This window comes from Hyperolius riggenbachi, chromosome 1 (genome assembly GCF_040937935.1).
Source record: "Hyperolius riggenbachi isolate aHypRig1 chromosome 1, aHypRig1.pri, whole genome shotgun sequence".
In the NCBI taxonomy this organism is placed as follows: domain Eukaryota; kingdom Metazoa; phylum Chordata; class Amphibia; order Anura; family Hyperoliidae; genus Hyperolius; species Hyperolius riggenbachi.
The window spans coordinates 520,717,267-520,742,646 of record NC_090646.1 but is presented as its reverse complement, the minus strand read 5'-3'; the positions used below and the strand labels follow the sequence as shown (position 1 = coordinate 520,742,646).

General features: G+C 43.0%; 1 long non-coding RNA gene across 3 annotated transcripts in view; it reads right to left on the bottom strand.

Annotated features, from left to right (window-relative positions):
• Positions 1-25,380, bottom strand: part of LOC137524970 (uncharacterized) — a 362,158-nt gene that overhangs the window by 241,332 nt on the left and 95,446 nt on the right. For all 3 annotated transcript variants that reach the window (XR_011022827.1, XR_011022825.1, XR_011022826.1), the window contains exons 2-3: positions 3,839-3,889; positions 630-719 (exon numbers count right to left, since the gene is read on the bottom strand). This is a non-coding gene — a long non-coding RNA (uncharacterized lncRNA). The remainder of the gene's footprint in view (positions 1-629; positions 720-3,838; positions 3,890-25,380) is intronic.

Genomic DNA, 25,380 nt, shown 5'->3' with positions numbered 1-25,380 from the left:
CCACGTAAAACGTCCTAAATATCTCCGCTTCCGCACCACGTACACTCCCGAAATTTTCAGGGGAGGGAGGGGACCCCCAGATCTAGCTCTGTGCCGAATTGCAGCCCCCGAGCCCCGCTGGTTCCCGACACTGATTGCAGCAAACCTATCTCGGGAACTAGCGGGGCTCGGGGGCTGCAATTCGACACAGAGCTAGATCTGAGGTCCCCTCCCTCCCCTGAAAATTTCGGGAGTGTACGTGGTGCGGAAGCGGAGATATTTCAGGTAAATAATATCTAACTTCCCACTGAGCATGCGCGATACTCAGTGAGGAAGGCTGCTTCCGGGCTGCAATATCTGACATTACACCGGCGTGTGACCAACGAGCCCTGAGGAATTACGCAACTCTATCATGCACACTTGCATATTTTATACAGATCATATTTTTTGCCCATAATTTTCTTAAAAACGAGTGACACTGCGACACTTTTTCTGCCTTTTCATACTGATCGCCCCCCTGTCGCCCCCCACAAATTTACCGCCCCCCTTAGAACCCAAATCGCCCACCTGGGGGCGATCGCCCCCAGATTGGGAACCACTGGTTTAGATAGACCCATCAGGTTTTATTCAAAACAAATAACAGCACTTACTGAAATGACTGTGAAGTACAGCAGTGTTTCCTTATCGGAAGGTATTTGCATGGCTCGGTATGGATCGCTGGAACTGGATGTGCACAAGGTCTGTTGTAAAGGAATGATTTGCATGTCTTAGTCAATGGTCCTCATACAAGGTTTAAAGTGTATCTTCAGTCACAGAAATTACACATAACAGCCTTCAATATGACCAAGCTGAAATTAGAGATTGTTTTGTTACATCTTACAGTTGTAACTGGAAAACATCTGTATCCTTACAGGGTCCCATACTGATTTACTAAGATCCAGAGAGGAGACATGGGGGTGCCATATTGCTCTCTGCAAATTCTGAAAATGACATCACTTGTATGCGAGACGCTGCTTCTAGTCTCTTATTTCTGCCTCTAGTCTCCCTGAGGGGGGGTGCAGGGAGTAGCAACTTTTGCTGACTGCGATCTGAATTGTCAATAGAGGAAGTGACAATATTGTAAAAATCATAGAAGCAGGCTAATGATAGCAATATAATCCTGGCTAAGGGAAGGACAAGGAAATAGAGTTCATTTAAAAGACAAGACATCCAGAGATCACTTTAAAATGTGCTGGATTATGCAAAAGAAACTGAGCATAAGAAGCATGTCGAATTAAAATGCTTATTATAATTTTTTCATGTGCGATTTGAGCTGGGCCTTACAATTTTCACCTGGCAGGCTTCCCAATGAGGGATGATTTCAGTAAACAGCAGAGAAAGTTAAACAGATCATTCTCTTCAACAATCTCTTCTCTAGCAGTCTGTGGGGCATTAAAACGTTAAAATTGCTGTGCGCAGGTAGTGCTCATTACGCTACTTGTGTAATGTGGGTAATCCAGATTACACCAGCAACATCCCTGCGCTATTTACGCAACACACACTGCATAACTTGCGCACAGCACTATTTTAACATTGCTTTGTTGCTATTTTTTTTCCTATGTCTCTGAATCTTCTGATAACTATCTGGTGGTCCCAGAAGCTCACCTTTTTCTGCAAAGCTGGTATCAGAGCTGCATGATGTATATACACTGCTTTCCTTTCCTTGTTCGCATCCTAAACCTTTTTTACTTAGGAGGATGTGTGACACATTTGTGAGAGGCCTACAGTAATGGAAATGCACTACACTAAACCAGTGGCTGCAGCTTATAAATTAGATTCATGTATGTTTGTCATGCTCATTATTTGGCTACAGTCACAATCTGTTATGACAAAAATATTTTTACAGGACTTTAATATTGTCCCTCTACACACACATCTAGTTTTGGTGGGATTTAGATTTTTTTTTCTTCCTATTCTGAGCCTACAAACTGCCCAGTGCCCAGTTCATGGCAGCTTTGCTTTGGCTGAATACTGGTTGTGGTTCACTACAGGTTGTCTTTCTTCACTTTATCTAAGTTCCATTTTCATTGATCATTAAATACACAATTAAAAGTACATAAAGCATGCTGGCTAAATGGTTAGCTTTCAGCATTTTGAGAAGCAGAATGTTATATCTAATTTAAAGGAAAAGTGAATTGAGGGGAATATGGAAGCTAGCATATTCAATAAGAGTTGCCTGGCTGTCCTGCTGATCCTCTGCCTCGAATACTTTTAGCCATACACCATGAACAAGCATGCAGCAGATCAGGTGTTTCTGACATTATTGTCAGATCTGACAAAATTAGCTGCATGCTTGTTTCTGGTGTGATTCATACACCACTGAGGCCAAAGAGATCAGCAGGGCTGCCAGGAAACTGGTACTGTTTAAAAGGAAATACATGTGGCAGCCTCCATATCCCTCTCACTTCAGTTGTCCTTTAATGTCACTGGATGAACAAAAATAGTCATAGAAGAATAAAAGTTGGTGCTGCCCAACTAACCACCAGATGATAAGAAACTGAAGGTGAGACATCAATGATTTTCATAGACAATCCTATTATTTTGCGGTGCTCTGGTTATTACATTTCTGTCTCTCATTGTCTGCAGGTGTGTTTTGTGACCTTCTGAATTGACTTATTACAGATGCGTTTTGAGACAGGATCATCTTATGGCAGGAAAGGCAATTAGTTTGGATGCAGCCACCTACTTCCTAAGAGCAAGGGATTCTTTGTCTAATAATAAAAGCTTATTTTTATATTTAGCTGCTGTACTTCCACTTCCTATGTAGCTCTTATGAAGTAGCTGGTATCACTTATCTGTGAACACATCAAACCGTCTGGACCTCTTTATCACTGGATATTCATCTGTAGGCTTCTGCTGGGTATCATTTCTCAAAGTGATGGAAATCAAAAGTAATTGATATACTAAAAAGAAACAGACACCAAATGGAGCAGAAAAAAATCTCCTTAATTAGGTGGCAGATGCATTATTATACAGATTTATGCTTTTGCATTATACGTAGCAGATATTGAGATGCTGTAATTGGTTTCTTACACAATTAGTAGACAACAGATTCCATCATAGCAAACCTTTCTTTTGTTTAATAGGCACATTTATTATTAGTCTTAAAGAAGGTTTTCGGTTTGTTTTTGTTCTTTTGTTATTGCTGCTATCCAAAGCTCTTCTTTAGGCAATATTAGGTCCATTCATAAAAGACTGAAGATTGCTTTGCATAGTGTGATTGGAAATCTGATGGCATTACTTCTCTGAATTCCAGGTTCTTTGCATCACATGATCATGAGTAAACCAATGACATCTGAAGGGAGGGTAGAGTAGCCTCAGTGACTGTGATCATATGCTGAATGCAGCTGCTGTGATTTGCAGCGAGGTCTGCTACATTGTCCCAGGAACTGCAGTAGCAAGAAAAAGTTACAAAAATAAATACAGTTGTTTTTGATATTATCTATTGAACAAGATCAGTAAAAAATTGTTGCAAACTTTCACTTTGCTAGCTTGGAGCAGTAAAAGACGTCTCGTCAGAACACAGCCCATAACTGGTCACTTTGACTGAGAGCCCTCTAATGTGTGCATGAGTCTTTAGGGTTTGAGTAGACAAAGCCCCTCAGAATCAACTTTACAGTGGAATTTGAACAGCAAAGACATTTTAAAAACATTCCACTTTGTGTTTTCATTTTTTTATTCAGTCCATCCAGTTATAGGTGGGCAGCGTCTGTTTTTTCTTTCTGACTGTCACAGCAACCATTTATAAAAGGAAACAACTCTTGTTGCCCATCATATTTTTGTAATACTTTCAACCCTGAAGAACAGAATGTCTACCCACCTTCACATTTTGTCTCTCATTTCTTTTGTCCTGATTTACAAGTCTGTTATTCTGTTGAAAGAAAAAAAAAACTAATGAAAAAAAACACACAAAAAAAACAGGACACTTGGTAGCCATCTTATTGTTTTTAACACATTGAACACTTAAGAACCACATGGCTTTTTCAGGGCAGAACAAAAGGAAGGAGCCTCAACAGCAAGTGTGGGTGTGATGGGGTCAAGAAGATGGCCAACCAGATTTAGAGGACCAATACCTGTCATGCCAACAGATACCACCACCCAAGGATTACTGTGCCATTGGATTCAGTGATAGGGAAGAGGAGGTAGGTGATAAGGGGCATGACCCAAAGTAGGGTGAAGGCAAAGAACAGCAAAGTGAAGGGCAGGGTGAGGGGGAGAATGGTGCTTCACACCTGCAGAATCTTTTAAGCCTCGGTTAAGACCCCCATGATTATTTTAGATCATGTGGATGTTACTTCGACAAGAACCACAAAACAAAAGATCAGAGGCGTAGCTATAGGTGGGCAAGGGGGAACACATGTACCCGGGCGCAGCACTGTAAGGGGGAACAGAGCATGGCCCCCACACACCCAAGTGAGTGAGAGGCGGCTTGCTGGCTGCCCGTAGTGCCCCTGCTTCTCTCCCTCTGCAGAGGAGTGCAGAAGTGTTAGCAGCAGCAGAACATTGAGGCACACCTGGCTAACTATAGGGGGTACATCTGGCTATCTAAACATGGGGAAGGAAGGCACATCTGGCTATCTAAACAAGGGGTAGTAAAGAAAAACTGACTATCTAAAAGGGGGCACATTTGGCTATCTAAATGGGGGAAGGGGGGCACGTCTGGCTATCTAAACAGCATTTGTACATTTGGCTCCACAAATGACCACACCCATATTCTGATGCATGGCCATGCCCAATTTGTCCGGGGGGAGGGGGTGCAAAAACGGTTGTTGTCCCCGGGCACTGAATAGCCTAGCTACACCTCTGCAAAAGATATTGCATATCACAAATATCCATTTAATGAAAATGGTATTCTCTGATAACAGGGAACTAACTTCTGAGTGCCAGATACCACAGGGCACCATGGTGTATACAGTATCAGGCCTGGAACCCACTAGGAGCGCTTTTTCTAAGCACTTTATGATTTGAAAAGCTCTTGCTCATGTAATGCTATGGGTGTGATCCCACTTGAGCGATGTGATTTTATAAAAATCACCCATAGCATTGCATCAGCAAGAGCTTTTTCAAATCATTAGCGCTTAGAAAAAGCTGCTAGTGGGTTTGAGCCCTCAGGCATCTGGATGAATGTACTACAATGGGAAGACGCAGTGGTTGGTGGGTTACAGCTGTGAAAACATAGGTGGTGAAGCTTAATGCTGGGTACACAGCATGCGTTTTCCCGCTCGATCCGCGGGTTGATCGGGATCGATTTAATTATTTCCGACGTGCTCGATTCGGGCTTCGATCGTTCCTGCCGTCGATTTGCATGTTAAAGAGACTCTGTAACAACAAAAACCTCTCCTGGGGGGTACTCACCTCGGGTGGGGGAAGCCTCCGAATCCTAATGAGGCTTCCCACGCCGTCCTCTGTCCCACGGGGGTCTCGCTGCAGCCCTCCGAACAGCCGGCGACAGAGCCGACTGTAGCTTCAATATTTACCTTTGCTGGCTCCAGCGGGGGCGCTGTGGCGGCTTTCGGCACGGAAATAGACGGAAATACCCGATCTCCGTCGGGTCCGCTCTACTGCGCAGGCGCCGGAAACTTGCGCCTGCGCAGTAGAGCAGACCCGATGGCGATTCGGTATTTCCGCCTACTTCGGAGCCGACAGCCGTCAGAGCGCCTGCGCAGGAGCCAGGAAGGTAAATATTACGTCACCGCTGCACGGAAGGCTGCAGCGAGACCCCTGACGGATGGAGGACGGCGTGGGAAGCCTCATTAGGATCCGGAGGCTTCCCCCACCCAAGGTGAGTACCCCCCAGGGGACTTTTTGTCGTTACAGTTCCTCTTTAAGTATGCAAAATCAACGGCAAGAACGATCAAAGCCCAAATCAAGCACGTCAGAAATAATGTAATCGATCCCGATCGACCCTCGGATCGAGCGGGAAAACGCTTGGTGTGTACCCAGCATAACATAATGTAACTAAAAAGGATTCTGAGATCTAAGGTGCAGTGTGAGCAAAACGCGGAAAAGCCGCCACGTGTACTGACAGCAAGGTGGCTGATTCCGCGTCCAACGCGGTGGTCTGCATGTGGAAGCGTGCATCTAGTGACATGGCAAAAACGCGGAAAAGCCGCCGCATGTACTGACAGCAAGGCGGCTGGTTCCGCGTCCAGCGCGGCGGTTTGCATGCAGCAGTTGGTGTGGCTGAGTCTGTTAGTTCACACAGGTTTAGGAATACGTGCGCGCGCGCTGAAAGGCAGAACTTTTATGATGGTCAAGGGGGGATCAGCTGACCAGGTCCAGGCCGGTCAGCTGACCTCAGAGCTGGTAACCATTGGTTGATCACTTTAGGGTGGCGCCAGAGAGCACTGCTCTATATATGGTTACTGCTGGCCACTCTCAAATTGTCTGCCGTTGCGAACACTACGTGGAAGCACTCAGACCTTAGTCAGATCCTACAGTGTGTTTGAACCAGGAGGACCTGGGAACTCACACTGAGCCAGATTACTTGTGTTATTATTCTGTTATTCATTAGACTAGTTCCAGGGTGTAGAGACCACGGACCTCACACCCAAGACTAGGGAACTTGTGTTATCATTCTGTTATACATCAGACTAGTTCCAGGGTGTAGAGACCACGGACCTCACACCCAAGACTAGGGAACTTGTGTTATCATTCTGTTATACATCAGACTAGTTCCAGGGTGTAGAGACCACGGACCTCACACACTAAGACAAGGGAACTTGTGTTATCTTTCTGTTATACATCAGACTAGGTCCAGGGTGTAGAGACCACGGACCTCACACCCAAGACTAGGGAACTTGTGTTATCATTCTGTTATTCATCAGACTAGATCCAGGGTGTAGAGACCACGGACCTCACACCCAAGACTAGGCATTGTTTGATATCTGTTATGACCTATTGCTTTCCTGACTATCCCTCCGCTCTGATTCGGTACCACGCATATCTGATATTCCATTGCCAAACCCTGCCTGCCTTGGATACCTAAACAGTTTTCTGTCTTTGTACTTTGTCTGTCCGTGTGTTGCCGACCTGGCTTGCTCGACCTCGAGAGCTATCTCGCCTCTTAAGAGATAGTCTCCAGATCTGTCAGTGACATCCACCTTCAGGTGTCACTCACTCTCTGATCCTTCCTACCTTCAGTCTGACTCCACCCCTTGGAGAGTCTCAGGCTGCTGGAAGGTTCTGTGATCTCTGTGAGCAGTATTGCCTATACTGTCTAAGATCACCTGCTCATCAGGTGCGTTACTCAAAGTCATACTGTTACACCAAACACTCACGAGTATACATAGGTGTCCAGAGGTTAGAACTATATCTGTATTATTGGTGATTCTGCAGATCATCCATAATCAGGTATAGATCTGCATTCTTGGTGATACTGCAGATCACCAATAATCAGATTCTCTCTGCGTGCTGACACCGATCGTTACAGAACGGCAGACCAAAACCAAATGGACGCACTGTATAGTCATGTTGAAGTCCTGACCACCGCGGTAAACAATCTTTCCGGGGTAGTTTTAAACCAACAGACCCAGATCAGCCAGCTATTTGGGGCTAGTCAGGAACTTCAATCAGCTATAAACTCAGTGCGATCTCCTCCTAGCACAGACATACGTATGCCTGTACCTGAAAGGTTTTCTGGTCACAGATCTGACTTCCAGAATTTTAGAAATAGAGTGTTATCATACTTTGAGTATGAGAATTATGTTTATTAAGACTATGTTGTCAGGGGATTCCCAGACCTGGGCATATAGTCTCTCGACAGGGAATGAGGCCCTAACCTCAGTCGAGGAATTTTTTTAATGCCATGGCTATAATTTATGATGATCCGGACATTGCCTCCACCGCTGAGCGGAAGCTCAAAAATCTGCGTCAGGGTAAGGGTCCGGTAGAAAATTATGCTGCTGAGTTCAGGAAATGGGCAGTTTCAGCTAGATGGGACTCATTTGCACTTCTGGACTGTTTTTTGTCAGTATTGTCAGATGCAGTCTCTGATCTAATGTTTGGTCACCCTGAGCCGAAGTCCATTGATGAGGCCATTTCATTAGCAGTCAGGGTTGATCGTCGTCTACGTTACCAAAGACAGACTCGGGATAAGAGCAATGTGAGATATGTTTCCTACATCTCATCTCCGCCCGTTTCACCTCCACCCGTTTCATTTCTACCAGAACCAATGCAGATTGGTCGGTCAAAATTGTCCTAAGAAATTGGGAGACGCTGTCACCTGGGTGTAGTTGGGGGTAATCCCCTAGGCGCACAGTCGTTACCTCTAGATGATAAACGCTTGCTCCTCCCTTGTACTATATCTTGGAAGGATAAGACAGAGACCACTGAGGCCTTCATTGACTCTGGTTCAGCAGCCAATTTTATGGATTACCAATTTGCTAAGAAATTGGGAATTCCTATTTCCCCGTTGAAACAACAGATTCTGGTCACTGCAGTGGATGACTCCCCCCTGCAGAGTAACCACCCTCTGTCTCAGACTCCAGAGTTAAGGGTCACGGTGGGGGTGTTACATAAAGAGAATTTACAGTTTCTAGTGTTGCGAATGACAACCTCCACGATCATTCTTGGTATGCCATGGTTACAACTTCACTCGCCTCAGATCAATTGGGCTACAGGTCAGCTAACGAGCTGATCTACCCATTGTTATCATCATTGTCTAGAGAAGGTAACCTTGGGTGAAACCAAGATTCACATGGAGGGATTGCCAGATCAGTATTCAGAATTTGCGGACGTGTTTTGTCCTAAGTCAGCCGATAAACTTCCTCCACACCGTCCTTTTGATTACCCCATTAATCTCAGGTCTGGTTGTATGCCCCCTAGAGGTCATCTCTATAATCTATCTGGGCCAGAGAAATTAGCCATGCAAGAATACATACGAGAAAATTTAGCTAAGGGTTTTATTCGTCCTTCTCGGTCCCCAGCAGGGGCCGGGTTCTTTTTTGTGAAAAAGAAGGATGGAGGCCTCCGTCCATGCATTGATTATCGGGGCTTAAATAAAATTACAGTAAAGAATCGTTATCCTCTGCCCTTGATAGACGATTTGTTTACCCAGGTCACCAGTGCTAAGATTTTCTCGAAGCTGGATTTAAGGGGTGCATACAACCTTGTGCGTATCAGGGACGGTGATGAATGGAAGACGGCCTTTAACACGCCCGATGGGCATTACGAGTACCTAGTGATGCCCTTCGGGTTGTGTAACTCCCCGGCCGTCTTCCAAGAGTTGATTAATGAGGTGTTCAGAGAGGTTTTTGGCAAATTCGTCTTGGTGTATTTAGACGACATACTAATTTTCTCGTCCAACCTCTCAGAACACAGAAAGCATGTTAAGTTTGTGTTACGAAAGTTAAGACAAAATATGCTGTATGCTAAATTGGAGAAGTGCATTTTCGAAGTGACCTTTGTCACCTTTCTGGGGTACATAATTTCGACCTCTGGCCTCTCTATGGACCCTGGAAAAGTTTCAGCTGTCTTGGAGTGACCCCAACCTGTAGGGCTGAAAGCTCTCCAGAGATTCCTGGGGTTCGCCAAGTACTATAGGAGGTTCATAAAGGGGTACTCTATGGTGATTTCACCTCTCACCAGTCTCACCAAGAAAGGGGCAGATACTCACCACTGGTCCCCTGAGGCCCATGCTGCTTTCTCCACCCTGAAGAAACTGTTCTGTTCTGCACCCATACTGAGACATGTTGACATCTCCTTTCCCTTTATCGTGGAGGTAGATGCCTCAGAGGTAGGGGTAGGGGCTGTGCTGTCTCAGCATTCCGGTTTGCAGGGAAAACTGCATCCTTGTGCCTATTTTTCCTGTAGGTTTTCACCCGCAGAGAAAAACTACGATATAGGCAATAGGGAACTTCTAGCCATCAAATTGGCCTTTGAGGAATGGTGACATTGGCTAGAAGGGGCAGAACATACCATTACGGTTTACACTGACCACAAGAATTTGGAGTACATTGAAGGTGCTAAGAGACTTAGCACCCGACAGGCCCGGTGGTCATTATTTTTCTCAAGATTCAGATTTGTAATCACGTATACCCCTGGTAGTAAGAACATCAAGGCTGATGCCGGTCAGCTGACCTCAGAGCTGGGTTACCAGCTCTGAGGTCAGCTGACCGGCCTGGTCAGCTGATCTCCCCTTGACCATCATAAAAGTTCTGCCTTTCAGCGCGCGTGCGTATTCCTAAACCTGTGTGAACTAACAGGCTCAGCCAAACCAGCTGCACGCTGCTGAGTCTCAAGGTCACGAATAGCGCTATTCGTGACCTTGAGACTGTACTGTGTACTCCTATCTGTTTATTGCCTGAGGAAGCGGGAATATACCCGTGAAACGCGTTGCGGTTCTGTTCATGGAGTATGTGAATAAATTGTCTTTATCTTAAGCTACAGCATCGAGTCTATTTCTGAGTGGCCGGTCCACCGCCGCCACCCGAATATTTTAAACATTTTAGCATATTTTATCCTTTTGGCGCCTCTGTACATCTACTTGTCAGTTTTCTGTCTTTGTACTTTGTCTGTCCGTGTGTTGCCGACCTGGCTTGCCTGACCTCGAGAGCTATCTCGCCTCTTAAGAGATAGTCTCCAGATCTGTCAGTGACATCCACCTTCAGGTGTCACTCACTCTCTGATCCTTCCTACCTTCAGTCTGACTCCACCCCTTGGAGAGTCTCAGGCTGCTGGAAGGTTCTGTGATCTCTGTGAGCAGTATTGCCTATACTGTCTAAGATCACCTACTCATCAGGTGCGTTACTCAAAGTCATACTGTTACACCAAACACTCATGAGTATACATAGGTGTCCAGAGGTTAGAACTATATCTGTATTATTGGTGATTCTGCAGATCATCCATAATCAGGTATAGATCTGCATTCTTGGTGATACTGCAGATCACCAATAATCAGATTCTCTCTGCGTGCTGACACCGATCGTTACATGCAGCTATTGTCTATTACAGCCTCCCAATACTCCGAAACAATGACTGCTTTTGAAATTACAGTGCTCAGCTTGCTCAGCAGAAAAACAAAACACAAAGTGGAAAAGTGTATCAACTGCATTTTTTGTTACAATGTTCTGATTAATGGTGGTTACTAGGGTTGGTCAATAAGATGCAACTCTTTTTGCGTTGATGCAAATGTTATGCTAATATTAGGCAAATGTATGCAGCTTGCAAATGCAGATATAAAATGTAACTGCATTGTATTGGTCTATTTCCAAGTTGCATATATTTGCATAAATTAGCATAAAAAATTGGCATCAAAACAAAATGATTTGCAAAATGAATCTCATTGAACATCCATGGTATTTATGACCTCATTACTAATCCAAGTTTAGCCAGAATCCAAGGCAGGTGATTTGTGGTAAAGAAGGTATGTCCTAATGTTATGACTAATCTCCAAGACTGCTTCTGGGTTAGTGAACTGGGTCTCTTTCACCCTTGCGGTAAAATGTAAGTTTTCTGTTTAAAGTGGTACTGCAGGCAAATATATGATTACAAATGTTTTTGAAGTCATCATCTCTGCTTAAATTGCACTTATCCCCAGAAATCAGGGTAGGAGGGGCGAGGGAGTGCATGTTAAAACAAGCGCTCACACTAAAGCATTATGATCATCATTGTATTGCTCTCTTTAGTATCTGTGGACACTAACAAATGCATCATTACGTGAAATCACTTTCAAATGATTCCTTAGGTATAGAATCAGTTGACCCTGCTAAAAGCCATTGGAGACTGCCAGTTGTGTGCTCGAGTTATTGTCAATAAGGAAAGGAACCCACTAGGGCATTTTTGGCAGTGTGTTGGAATCGCCAGCGATTCCCAAAAACGCTTTGCCACAGAAACTAAGTGAGGGGGAACCTATTAGTGCGATTGCAATTAGAGGTAATCGCAACCGCAGGACATGCAGCATTTTGAGCACGTTTGCACCCAATGCAAATTATATAAGCGCTATATAAATCGCTTATCAAATTGATTATGCGGCGCTTTGGGAGCCCGAGCGATTACATTTAAATGAAACTTTAATATACTTACTGGGTCTCTGTATTTCCTTCTTCCGTCCATAGCCCCCAAAAGGTAAAGATCACAGGTGCTTCTCTAATTGGCCCTAGAGAAGCACCTACGACCTCTTCCTTTAGGGGGTGGGGCTATGGACGGAAGAAGGACGCCTGGTCAGTATAATAAAGTTTTATTTAAAAAAAAAAAACGAATCGTAAATCGCTTCCAAACGTCGGGGAAATCATGAACGCAAACTAGGAATCGCTGCACACGGTGCTGCAGTGATATTAAAGAGCTGAAGCGGGTTCCAGGCCTAACTGTTCAGAGCAAACTACAACAAAAATCTGTTGAGACCAAGGGCAACTGCAATTCATATTTTGAACAAATTATCAGACATGGCCATTGCCAACATGCCCATTGCAAATGACCCCGCTATTTGAAGCCCCAATTTGCAAAGTGGGCAGCCTAGACGCCTGCTTATTTGATCAGGCAACTCCTGCACCCAAATCAAGCTTCATAGCTGCTGATCGTAGCAATTAATATAGCCACCTATGGTGGTTAGGTTCAGACATAAGTATATGGATATATATCAGCGCAACCAACAAAAAAACAATTTATATAATCAATTAATTGATAAAAACGAAAGCAGCCAAAAGTCCAATACTGCAGTGTAGTGTCCTTGACAGTAGTATAAAATCCTTCAGCGCTAATCAGATAAGTCCACCACCACGTACACCATAGAAAATGGATGCGCTTAACAAAATTGATGATCAATTTTTATTCATTGTTTTTAACAAAACGTTTTATGAAACTGAAGGTAGATACGCTTAGATGAGTCTATTATTATTTTTTCATGCAAACTTTGATGTGCACTCCATTGAGAATTTGAGATATCGCTGAGTGTTTATGTGGAGGAGGAGGCCAGCAGGGAAGATACCAGCCGCTGACCTATCTTGCTTTATTGCAGACCCTGTAATTAAGGTCTGTCACCATCTGGTAAGCGCATCCATTTTCTATGGTGTACGTGGTGGTGGACTTATCTGATTAGCGCTGAAGGATTTTATACTAGGTTCAGACATAGAGGGTGGGCTCTTTGTGAGAATAAGGTTAGGATAGTCTATAGTAAAATATTAGTAAAAATGACTGATATTTTACTATCGGAATAACTCACTGAACCAGGGCTGTAGATACAGTGTGAATCCAAATGCCCCTTTTATATTGCAAAAAAAACAAAAAATAAAAAACAAAAAATTGCTTTCCTAAAACAGAAAGAATTTGCGATAATTCAGGTTGGAGTGAGCTTGAGATGTCTCCCAGAGCACCACTGCTGAATATATGCAAATTAACCATTGTACCCTTAGAAGCTAAACACACCTCCAGAACCGCTGGAATGCAATGATGTGTCAGCTTGTTAAATTGTACAGAGCCATAATAATCCAACATGCATACAGACTGTTTCGGATTGTTTGATCCTCATCAGTGCATGGCATGGATTAATTTGGCTCTATGGAGTAGGGCTTGTAAACCGAGAGGCACAGACTAACCAGCAAGCTCATGGTGACCCAGAACTCATTGGAGTGTGTAAGGGACTACAATGGTCCTAAAAGCCCCCTTACTAAGATGTTAAGAAAAACAAAAAATTGCTTTCCTAAAACAGAAAGAATTTGCGATAATTCAGGTTGGAGTGAGCTCGAGATGTCTCCCAGAGCACCACTGCTGAATATATGTAAATTAACCATTGTACCCTTGCAAAGGCAGGGTTCTTGCCCTTTTGTTTCTTGAAATTTCTGTGAATTCAGTTTTAACTGCATTATTATGCACTAGTGTATATATTGTGTATTATGTCTGTTTGTGTCTTACTTTGTACAGTGCCACAGAAAATGATGGTGCTATATAAATCAATAACAATAATATAAATCAATAGTAAGAATACATTCCTAACATTATGTTTTATCCAGCTCACATGACAGTTTCCACTGACTCGGGGAATCCTCTGAGACCTGAATTTCCTGGTGATAATTCTTCTCCACACACTAGGACTTTAAACCTGATCCAGCTAGTGTACATTAAGTGTAACTTATTAAGTTTTAAAGGTGGTGTTTTTATTATAGTGCAGCTGAGTGCAGCGTTACACAGGGATGGGTGGTTGCTTGTTTCTGTCATTTGCTCCTGCTAAAGGGCAACAAAACTGAAACATAATGCCTTATGCAAAAGAGCAAGTGATAAAATAGGATCAAGGGTTGCAGGAGAACCAAATGTCACCTGCCATGTGTTCCTGCGAGCAGCAAACTTCCACACACCTTTTAAAGGGAGCATGTCATAACAAAGATACAGTGGCTGCCATTGCTATTTTTTAAAAAATTTTTTTTTTTGCTGCCAGTAGATACTTGCCAATGAAACTCAATTTATACGTAACTAAAGAAAAAGTCATTAATGACATGCCCAGTGTCTATACCATAAATGCAGACGTACAGATCTGGTGCTCAGAGCCTAGGTAGGTATAGATATATTGTGTACCATGGATGTGTCATCTTTATACACCGTCATTGAACATAAAAGGGGACTGGAAGCAGTTAAGTTTTATTTGGACAAAGATGAGAATATGACTGATGCACAGAAAGATTTTATTTTAAGAGCAATAAAGTTCATTTTAGAACATAATTATTTTGAATATAACGGCTGCTGGTACCTGCAGATCGGTGGAACGGCGATGGGGACCAGGTTCGCACCTGCGTATGCAAATTTATTTATGTCCCATTGGGAGGAAACATATGTTTATGGAATGGGTGGTCCGGGTGCGGACCTGGTCCTATGGCGCCGTTTCATCGACGATGTAATATTAATATGGCGCGGTGATAGAATGGTGTTGGAGGAGTATATTGAACTAATCAATGGTAATGATTGGAAGATAAGATTCACTACGGAGATCAGTAAAGAGAGTATACATTTCTTGGATTTGGAGGTGTATATGGGTATAAACTCCTTTAATACGAGAACCTTTCAGAAAACAGTTGATGTCAACAGTTATATTTTATATACAAGCTGCCATCTGCCAAGATGGCTAAATGAGGTTCCCAAGGGGCAGTTCACCAGGCTGCGCAGAAATTGCACAGATATACAGGAATATGATCTAGAGGCGCGGGAACTGGAGAACTGCCTCTTGGAAAAGGGATACCCAGCGGATAAGGTTGGGCAGTCCAAAGCAATGGTTAGACAGAGGGATCGAGATGAGCTGCTGGTACCCAGCAACAAACGGGACTGGGGTGGAACTGATTTCAGTGTGATACTACAGTATAGTGTGCAATCAAAGAAAATGAAGCATATTATTAACAAGCATTGGAATGTACTGAAACAGGACAAAACCCTGGGGGAACTATTACCGGAAATACCGAAAATCATTTTTAAAAGGGCCCCCAATATAGGACTATCCATAGCAACTGCGGCCAATGAGGTCAAAGGTGTGGCAATTGAGGGGGTGAAGGGGAGGGGGAGGGCTGGTTTTGTGAGATGTGGCTTTTGTTTGAACTGTAAGAGAACCAGCAACCCGGGTAGGATAGTGGAAGTGGAGGCACTGGATTCAGTTAAGTATAAAATTAAGGACCAAATCACATGCACTACATGCGGTGTGATCTACTGTATCCAGTGCCCCTGTCAGAAGAGATATGTGGGAAGGACCAAGAGAATGTTGCAGAGTAGGATTGGGGAACATTTTAATAAAATAGAAAAGAAAAGTGAAGTGCACCCACTGTCAAAACATTATAAAGAGAAACATGGGGGAAGCCTTAAAGGAACAATTTTCTTCGGGCTAGAGATTATTGGCCATGGGAGAAGGGGGGGTGACTATATTCAAAAGATGTCTCGAAATGAATCCAAATGGATTTATCAATTGGAGACACTAATGCCTAAAGGTTTAAACAGCGAAATGGAGCTGTTTGCCTTTTTTAGGAATATCAATGGTCTCTTTCTGGGGAGCTATGGAGTGTATGGGGGGAAGATGGGGAATATATTTTAGCATGTTTTATTATGTGTGTGATATGAAAGCTAAATAATTTAGCCTGGCGAAGTGGATGAATGAGCAATAACATCAAAATTTGTATGAGTAGTGTCCATGGACTTCAAAAAAATGGAGACCGTCAGCTAATGGAAATGTGCCCTGAGTGGGGAGGAGTTGAGAGTAATCATGGTTAGAGGACTATAAAAATGGAAGGATGCAGCAGCCCCCGCAACTTTGAACCCTCCTGAAGAAGGCCAACGATAATTGGCAGAAACGCGTTGAGGTGCTTAGTTCAAGTGTTTGGAGAGCGTGTAACAATCTGTATGGGTCCTGGAATTGGCGTGTTGTAAGCGCGCAGCAGCCGCCAACAGAGTTCCAGTAACCTAAAGTGGTGACGTCACCTAAAGGAAAGTGCTTGCGGAAGACCGAGATACGTGTGGTACAGTGAGCAGACCTCTGGCATTTGCAGACGGAAGTGACGCATGCTGTACGGAGGACGTCGGTCGGAAGAGCGGCACGCAGATTGAAATTCCCCGGAGACAGTTGTACGGGGCTGTTTGGGAGCCGGAGCGGCAATGAGACGGCTATCCTATTGAGATCCTGAGTGGACCTGACTAAACGGTGGAGTATCTGAGGAGGAAACCGTGAGTGCAAGATTACTATATTTGGGTGCAGGTGATAAACCGGTTGGCACGGACTAGTAAAGTGTATTGGAGGAGCAGTTGGGATAATCTACTGCACGTACTAAAGGTTACCATCATATATCTGCTGAGGAAAACGGACTATTCAATTTATTGATGAATTAATACCTAATTTTAAGGAATTTTTTATAAGACTGTGTTTTATGAGGAATCATAGGAAACATTTTTTTCTTTTTTCTCTTTTTTATCATATAAGAGAGGCCTCTCTAGGGATGAATGTTTATGATTGTGTTTTGACACTGGAATGAGTGTATGTGTTTTCTATGTTTTAATGAAAATTAGTGCTGAAGATATCAATAAAATAGATAGATATAGCGCGTGTCAGTATTATTTAAGTAGGTATAGATATAGATAGATGTGCAGCGCAAAGATAATGGTGGTTCCCCCCCCCCGCCTTCCCCCAGGTCCTGATGCATTTTCACCTGTCCTGAAGGCAGAGTCCTTCTGTCTCCATTCCTGCGACGTCTCTGTCCCCATGACCCGCTGTTTACGGAAGTACAGTACATGCCAGCGGGAATGTAGAAGAGGTACTTGTAGGAATGGAAAAATGCTGACAAAAATAAGGAGACAGCATGCTGGCCGGACAGGTGGAACAGGTGAAAATGCTCTGCTGTATGTATGCCAGATAAAACGGGGTGTCCCCCTATAAAACACGTTGCAAAACCTTAATCCAGCAACAACCCCTCATTGTAAGATTGTAAGTAACTCCACTTTATCTGTTCGCTGTCCGTACCAAACCTCCACACATTGCCGGGATATCGCCTGGACCTGCCAGGCACAATTTTGGTCCACACACATACAGCGTGTTTGTACTGTTTAACCACTTGAGGACCGCGATGTTAAACCCCCCTAGTGACCAGGCCATTTTTACTTAATTGGGAAGCTTTAAGGCAAAGCTGCAGGGCCGCACAACACAGCACACAAGTGATTCCCCCCCCCTTTCTCTCTGTTGGTGAGGTCTGAACATTGTTTTTTTTTATATATATATATAAATAGTAAAATTTAATAAAAAATAAAGAATATAAATTTTTTTTTTTCGCTCCATTCCCGTCCCTCCCCCCAGCCGGCCATAGTCCGTGAATAAGCATATGCAGATCAGGTACTCTGACTAAGCTGAGGCCTGGTGCACACCGAGCGTTTTTCGTAGCGTTTTCAAAAAAGCTGCCGCTTCTGAAAACACTTGGCTAATGTACCTTAATGGGTTGGTGCACACCAGCGGTTTGAAGTTTTTAGCAAACCGCAAACGTGGCTCCTGCAGAATTTTTGCGGTTTGCAGATGCGTTTTTGCCTCAATGTAAAGTATAGGAAAAGCTCAAACCGCTCTGAAAAACGCTAGATCAGAGTGGTTTTCTAGGCGTTTTTGTTACAGTAGCTGTTCAGAAACAGCTTTTACTGTAACAATATATGAAATCTGCTACACAAAAATGCTCCAAAAACGCTAGGCATGTTTAGAAAACCTCTCTAAACATGCCTAGAATCGCTCTGAAAATCTGCTTCAGAAACCTCTAGCATTTTGCAGATCTGCTAGAGGTTTCTAGTGTGCACTGGGCCTGACTCAGGTTTCACTGGATTAGTCATATGCTTGTTTCAGGGTTTTGATTCAGACATTACTTCAGACAGAAGATCAACAGGACTGGCAGGCAACTGGCATTGTTTACAAGGAAATAAATATGGCAGCTTTCATATCACTCTCACCTCGGGTTCCCTTTAAACAGAGATCACTCAGAAACGTTCTCAGCAAAAGCTAGTAGAGAATTTACTTGGAGGCTGTCCTACAACTCATCCGAGTACAGTGTAGTCAGCGTTAAGGCTTAAAGAGGAACTTTAACCAAGGGTTGAATACCCCCTTTCACATGAGAAATCTTTATCTTTTCTCGTATAGATCATCAGGGACATCTGTATGGCTGAAATTGTGGTGAAACCCCTCCCACAGTGTGATGTAATGACTATGATCCTGAGAGTTTGCTGTCTGTGAACCTCATTGCCTTGTGGGAAATAACAGCATTTTCCAACTGCCAAGCAAGCAATATCTCCCTCTTTGCATAGAACTCTCAGTAACAAACATTCCACACAGATTACCTGGCAGAACTAAAGATGTCACCACCAGTATATTTATGCAAATTACAAAATGAAAATTGCGCACATAGAGCAGCTGATGCTATTGAAGCAGTACACAAGTTACCTATATAACACAATGTGCACAATGCACACTATGTCAGTTGCAGTAAAATTGCTGTGTTTCTGCACATGGCAATTTTACCAGCGATTCGTGAATCAACCCCTATATGCCATAAAGCCATTGTGGCTTTAAGTTGTAGCTCTTTAGCCCTTATGTGATTACATTACCTCCTGTCCCATGCATGAATGATCTGCTTGTGTGCTGACTGATGTGGATTACAGTGGGTACCAGTTCTAAGAAAGAGAATTGGGGAATTCTGACAATGTAGACTGACTTAAAGGGACTCTGAGCACCTCTAATGAGTATGCTTTAAGCCAGACGACTTCCAACAAAGTCGTGCTATGACCCCTCTGGAGCCTCTTGCAATGGCCATGCGTGTCACTTCCTCTTCCTGTCTCATTTAGTGATGCACTTCTCTAACCGAGTGACCCGGAAGTTATAACATATCTAAGATGGCAGCCGCATTTTTTAAATGAAAATGAACGAAAACTATTTGGTGTAGAACGGCGATTCAGGAATCAAATGAAAGGTGAGCACAAGCTACACAATGGTATGCATCTTTAAGTACTTTGCAGTACTGGTCGGAGTCTCTAGGCATACCCATTAGAGGTGCTCGGAGTCCCTTTAATTAACAAAAAACACTGTAGTTTTATTTTTTTTTGGACCAATATCCTCTATTTTATCATGTTTGGTGGTTTTTATCAATGTCTGTGTTATGGGTTGACGTTTGTCTTTTGGGTGCAAAGGGCTAACATTGGTATGTGCATAACAGGGTCTGAGGTTGTACAGATGTGTCAGTAGCCTCCAGGCTACCAACATATCCTGTCGCTATGCAGGGGGGGAGGAGGGCCAATGGAGCAGCACATGAGGAGCGTCATGAAGCAAGCAGGGTGAGTGGGGGGAACAATGCCCTTGGCCAGCACTCAAGTCAATCTGTAAAACAAAAAGAAAATCGAAAGCCCCAATAGTGCGTACTGTAACACAATCAATAAAAATTCCAAAAGAGATAATACTCACAAAAGTGGGTTGCCGAGCATAGGCAACCACTAGAAGCGCTTGTGGGGATGTTAGGCCTGTTAAGAAGTCGCTCTCCGTAGAAGAATTAGGTGATCACACCCATCCACCAGGTGGATACAAATTGTTCAAATATTTTTAACAGAGGCGCCAATCAGAATAAAATAAATTAAAATATCATAAAATGGGGGGTCCTGGATGATTCACCACCCCAGAAATCAGACACTAATTTTGATATAAATAATCATTCACAATTTATTAATTTGACTCCCACAATTTCGCAACGCGTTTCACGGGTCTGTCGCCCGCTTCCTCAGGCAGTATAAAACAGGAGCACTAAAAAAAAACATGAAAAATATATACACACGTATCACATGTCTATAATATTGCACACTTCCACAATACAATACATTTTCTCCATAAAGTGCATAATTTAAAATGTACTGAATGAGATTGAAAAGAAAAGGGGACGGGAAAAAACACCGGGAGCCCGATCTGGTGTATTATCTCAGGTGTAGCTTCAATCAAGCGTTTAAGATAAGATCAATTATACTCACAAAGCCGGGTTGCATGTAAGGCAACCACTGTATGACGCATGTGGGAAAGTACCGTCCCCACTCGGCCTTGTGTTGAGGTTTCCTCCGGTCGCAGCTCCTTCAGAAAAAATAACACCTATCAAGGTGTGTCCCCTGATCCACAGGGGAAGTTACTGATACAGAGAGGTAGGGAGGCGCCCTGGAGGGTACTTATCACAATGATGCATAAGTTATATAAGGAAAATACCAGAACTAGACAAACCGAATTTTTCACCGATAAGTCGGTGATTCGTTATTGGTAACTAATATAGTATATTTCAGTCTAAGTTTGACCGTTTTTGCTACCAATGGGTATAAATGTTTGGACAGATCCTACCTTAAATAAGTAGTCAGTCCCATAATGTACGAAAAAGGACTTTAATAAGGCACTTCGATAATTGACAACGCGTTTCGCGGTTACAACCGCTTCATCAGGTCGTGTACTGTGCCTTTAAAGAAAAATAGACAGGGCACTAAGACGATGGCATAACATCACATCTGTAAATTACAAGATTAAAAACAATAGAAATTATAGCAATAAAATATCATATCATAATCCATATGCATATACATTCAAGGGTAGTATTAGTCACATACATATGAGTACTATATATGCATTTACAAAATATAAAATGTGTACAAGAAATTAAAAAATTACTATTAGTTAACAGCATAAGAAAAACAAAAACAACAAAAAAAAAACAACAAAAAAAAACAACAACACACAATGCCTTTTCTATTGATGAGAAAGTGCATATTGCTATGGCATTATTAAACTTATGTTCTGTTGTAATCTTTGAGCCTCGGCTGCCTAAGAACCGCATTCTGAGTAGTGGGTGGTATGTGTGGGAGATTAGTGGGAGCAGACAGGAAAGATCTCTTAGGGGAAACAACAGGGAAATCCCTACTTCGTGCTGGCAATGATTGATGCCTTTATAGTGTGATTATGGGAATTTGCGGAACAGTGGAGGGTGGGTTAGGGTATAGAGGCACGCTGTGTCTGCATAGATACTGCGGAAAAACGATCTCTCGCTATAAGGGATAAACATAGAGTAGGCAGCTTACCAAATGTGGAAGTATCCTCCGCTTGGCGCCCATGAGCGCTGCTGTGGATGCTTCCTGCACATATAATGTGTGTGGGCGGAAGTCCGTGTTCGTACGGTGTGAGGGCGTAGCTGACTACGTCACCACACTCCTAGATTGGGATGCGCAGCCAGGCGTCATGAAGTCGGGTCTCCTAGGAGACAGGCACCTCGCTGGACGCTAGAGCGGCGGCCATTTTGTGGTGGATTCCACAGTCTGCATTATGTTGCCATATTTGTGGAGACCACTAAAGTTGCATTCGGAGTTCTAAACATTGTAAAAAACAAAGGTGACAGCGCCACCCATCTATTTAAAAAATGTGCCTCCTTTAACGCAATTAGAAGTATGAAATGTAGGAGACTTCTGCAAAATAATAATCACAAAAACAAAAACAACACAACATTAAAAGAATATATGCATTAGTGCAATATATAGATAGCAGTAAGTCCTAAGTTTGAACCCATATGTGATCTCAATTGGGGATGGCTATAATTCCTATGGATTCTTTATCCTTCTCCTTTTTTCGTTATTATTTTTTCCTCTTTTTTTTTTTTAAATTTTTTTTATATATACTTTTTTACTTTTTGTGTAGGAAAGGGACGGACAGAGGGAGGGGGAGGAATGGGAAAACGGAACAGGACTGGGGGGGAGGGGGAGGGGGGAAGTTAGGCATTGAGGGGACCGGGTGGAAAGTGTAATGATGGGGACCGGGGGAGGGGGAAAGGGGTTTTTTTGGGGGAAAGGGGGTGGGGAAAGGGGGGGGGGGAGAAGGGAGAAAAGAGAGGGTAGATTCCAGGGTGCCTGGCCATGGTAAAAATAAAGTCTAAGATCTGTAGGTGGACCATAATACTAGTAGCTAGCTTGTAGACAGTAATTGTAGTGTCAAGGGTGTATAGGGAGCACTACAGGTTAAAGCAGTGGTATAAATCTATAACCGTTAGTCCATCCCCTATTTTTTATTTCTCAATGTAGAATGGGGCTGTCTCTTCGTGTTGGGGGATTGTGTCATATTGAGACCAATTCAAGTTCAGGGGGCACCAGGCGGACCGGACTATCTGTCCCCAGAAAACTCCTCGTCAATGTGATGACTTAGAGGTAATTCATAGATTGGGCTACAGAGTCTGAAGGATGGGAAAGCCAATAAGAGGGGATATGGGGCGGAGATGCCTCCTCTTGTAGTCATCCTGGAAGATATGGCCACGGAAGATGGGGGGGGGGCCATAGTTAAAGAGGGGGCCTGAAAATCAAGTAGAACACCCGCCCAATGTGGGAAGTCTCACTATAGCTAGTATTCTAGAAGCTTACAATACAAATAAATGAAGGCCCACTATGCTGAGTTCTAAAGATAGGGCTAGTGCACAATATTCTCTTCTCTCTTAAGGAAGAGGGTACTCCAGGATGGGTTTTGACTGTACAGGGGGACCGGTTAGGCTAGAAGAAAGCTACCTGGTCCTCGTAAAGGGTCTGTCTAGCCCTATTCGGGTTAATCGTGACCTCTAGTTGACTAAGTTTCTCAGGTCTATTCACTAAAGGTTATGCTCCAGGCAAATGTTCAGTCCCTCGGGTTGTAGGGTACTTAGTTTAAAAATCCAGAACATTTCTCTGTTTCTTAGTTTACTAGTTCTATTGCGTGTGGACTCAGGAATATGTTCAATCGGGCAGATTTTCGTCCCTTCTATCTGTTGATTATGATATAGTTTGTAGTGCCTGGACAATCCGTGTTTGAGATAGCCATTAGCTATGTTCCGTCTGTGTTGTCCCATTCTTGTACGGACCTGTTGAGTGGTTCGGCCTACGTATTGCAGGCCGCAGGGGCAAGTTATCAGGTAAATTACAAAACTCGTTGAGCAGTCCATGTCGTGTCTAATGGTGTGCATTTCTCCTGATACATTGGACTTGAATCTTGAGACATTTGCGTCCATTAGTTTGCAGCATAGGCACTTCGGTTTATGGCAGCTGGTGATGTTATTCTGGTGGCTTTCAGACCTCTCGATTCTCTGTTCCTGGTTTGTCTCTCTCAGGAGACTGGGTGCTATTCTATTTTTCAGGGTTCTGGCCCTTCGATATATACATCTGGGCTTATCGGCTAGATCCATTTTCAGCATCGGGTCTCCTTGAAGTAAGGGCCAGTGTTTCTTCAGGATTCCTACTATTGAGTTGTGTTGGTTTGAATATCGGGTAATAAAATTGACGTCTTTTTTCTCATCTTTTTTCTTTCCTTCCCCACGATTCTTGGTTTCTAATAGCGTATCTCTCTCAGTGGCTCTTGCCTTTCTTCTAGCTTCATTTATCAATTTCTTTGGAAAATTCTTCTCCTGGAATTTTTTCGTCAAAACTCTTGATTGAGTATCGTAGGATTTCAAATCACTGCAATTCTTTCTTATCCTGAGGAATTGCCCGTACGGTATGTTCTTTCTCCATGGTTTATAGTGGGCACTTTTATAGTCTATGTAGGAGTTTGCGTCTACCGTTTTAAAATCATTTTTAGATTTGATTATGTTATTTTCGTGATATAGCGTTAAGTCCAGATATTCGATTTCTTCATTGTTATGATTGAAGGTAAAATTGATGCCCCAATCGTTATCGTTCAGGTATTCGTGGAATTTTTCCATAGATCTTTGATCCCCTTCCCATATCAGGAATAGGTCGTCGATATACCTTTTGTATAAGATGATGTTGGATTCGAACGGGTTTCCTTGTGTTAGTAGTAATTCTTCTAGACGCCCCATGGTGAGATTCGCGTAGCTGGGCGCGAAGCTTGCCCCCATTGCTGTTCCCCGTTTCTGGAGGTAGCACGTCCCTTGGAATCTAAAGCTATTGTGAGTAAGTATAAAATTGATAGCTTGGATTATGAAGTATTTTTGTTTGACTGGCACTTTTTGGTCTTGGTTTAAAAAATGCCATATGGCTCTCAGTCCTATGTGATGATGAATATTGGAGTACAGGGCTGAGACATCTAGAGTCAACCAGTGGTAGCCCTTTTTCCACTTAATATTCTTTAGTTCATTGAGCAAGTGTGTGGAGTCTTTGAGGTATGAAGGAAGATTTCTCACATATGGTTGAAGATGAAGATCAATTAATTCCGAGAGGTGGGATGTAACAGAATCTATCCCTGCTATAATAGGTCGTCCTGGTGGATTGATAACAGATTTGTGTATTTTCGGAAGGTGATAGAAGTGTGCTTGTACTGGATCTGATATCCATACATAATCCCTTTCGGTTTTTGTTATAATTCCTTCATCTAGGGCCCATTTCAGCGTGCCTCTATACCCTAACCCACCCTCCACTGTTCCGCAAATTCCCATAATCACACTATAAAGGCATCAATCATTGCCAGCACGAAGTAGGGATTTCCCTGTTGTTTCCCCTAAGAGATCTTTCCTGTCTGCTCCCACTAATCTCCCACACATACCACCCACTACTCAGAATGCGGTTCTTAGGCAGCCGAGGCTCAAAGATTACAACAGAACATAAGTTTAATAATGCCATAGCAATATGCACTTTCTCATCAATAGAAAAGGCATTGTGTGTTGTTGTTTTTTTTTTTTTTTTTTTTTTTTTTGTTGTTTTTCTTATGCTGTTAACTAATAGTAATTTTTTAATTTCTTGTACACATTTTATATTTTGTAAATGCATATATAGTACTCATATGTATGTGACTAATACTACCCTTGAATGTATATGCATATGGATTATGATATGATATTTTATTGCTATAATTTCTATTGTTTTTAATCTTGTAATTTACAGATGTGATGTTATGCCATCGTCTTAGTGCCCTGTCTATTTTTCTTTAAAGGCACAGTACACGACCTGATGAAGCGGTTG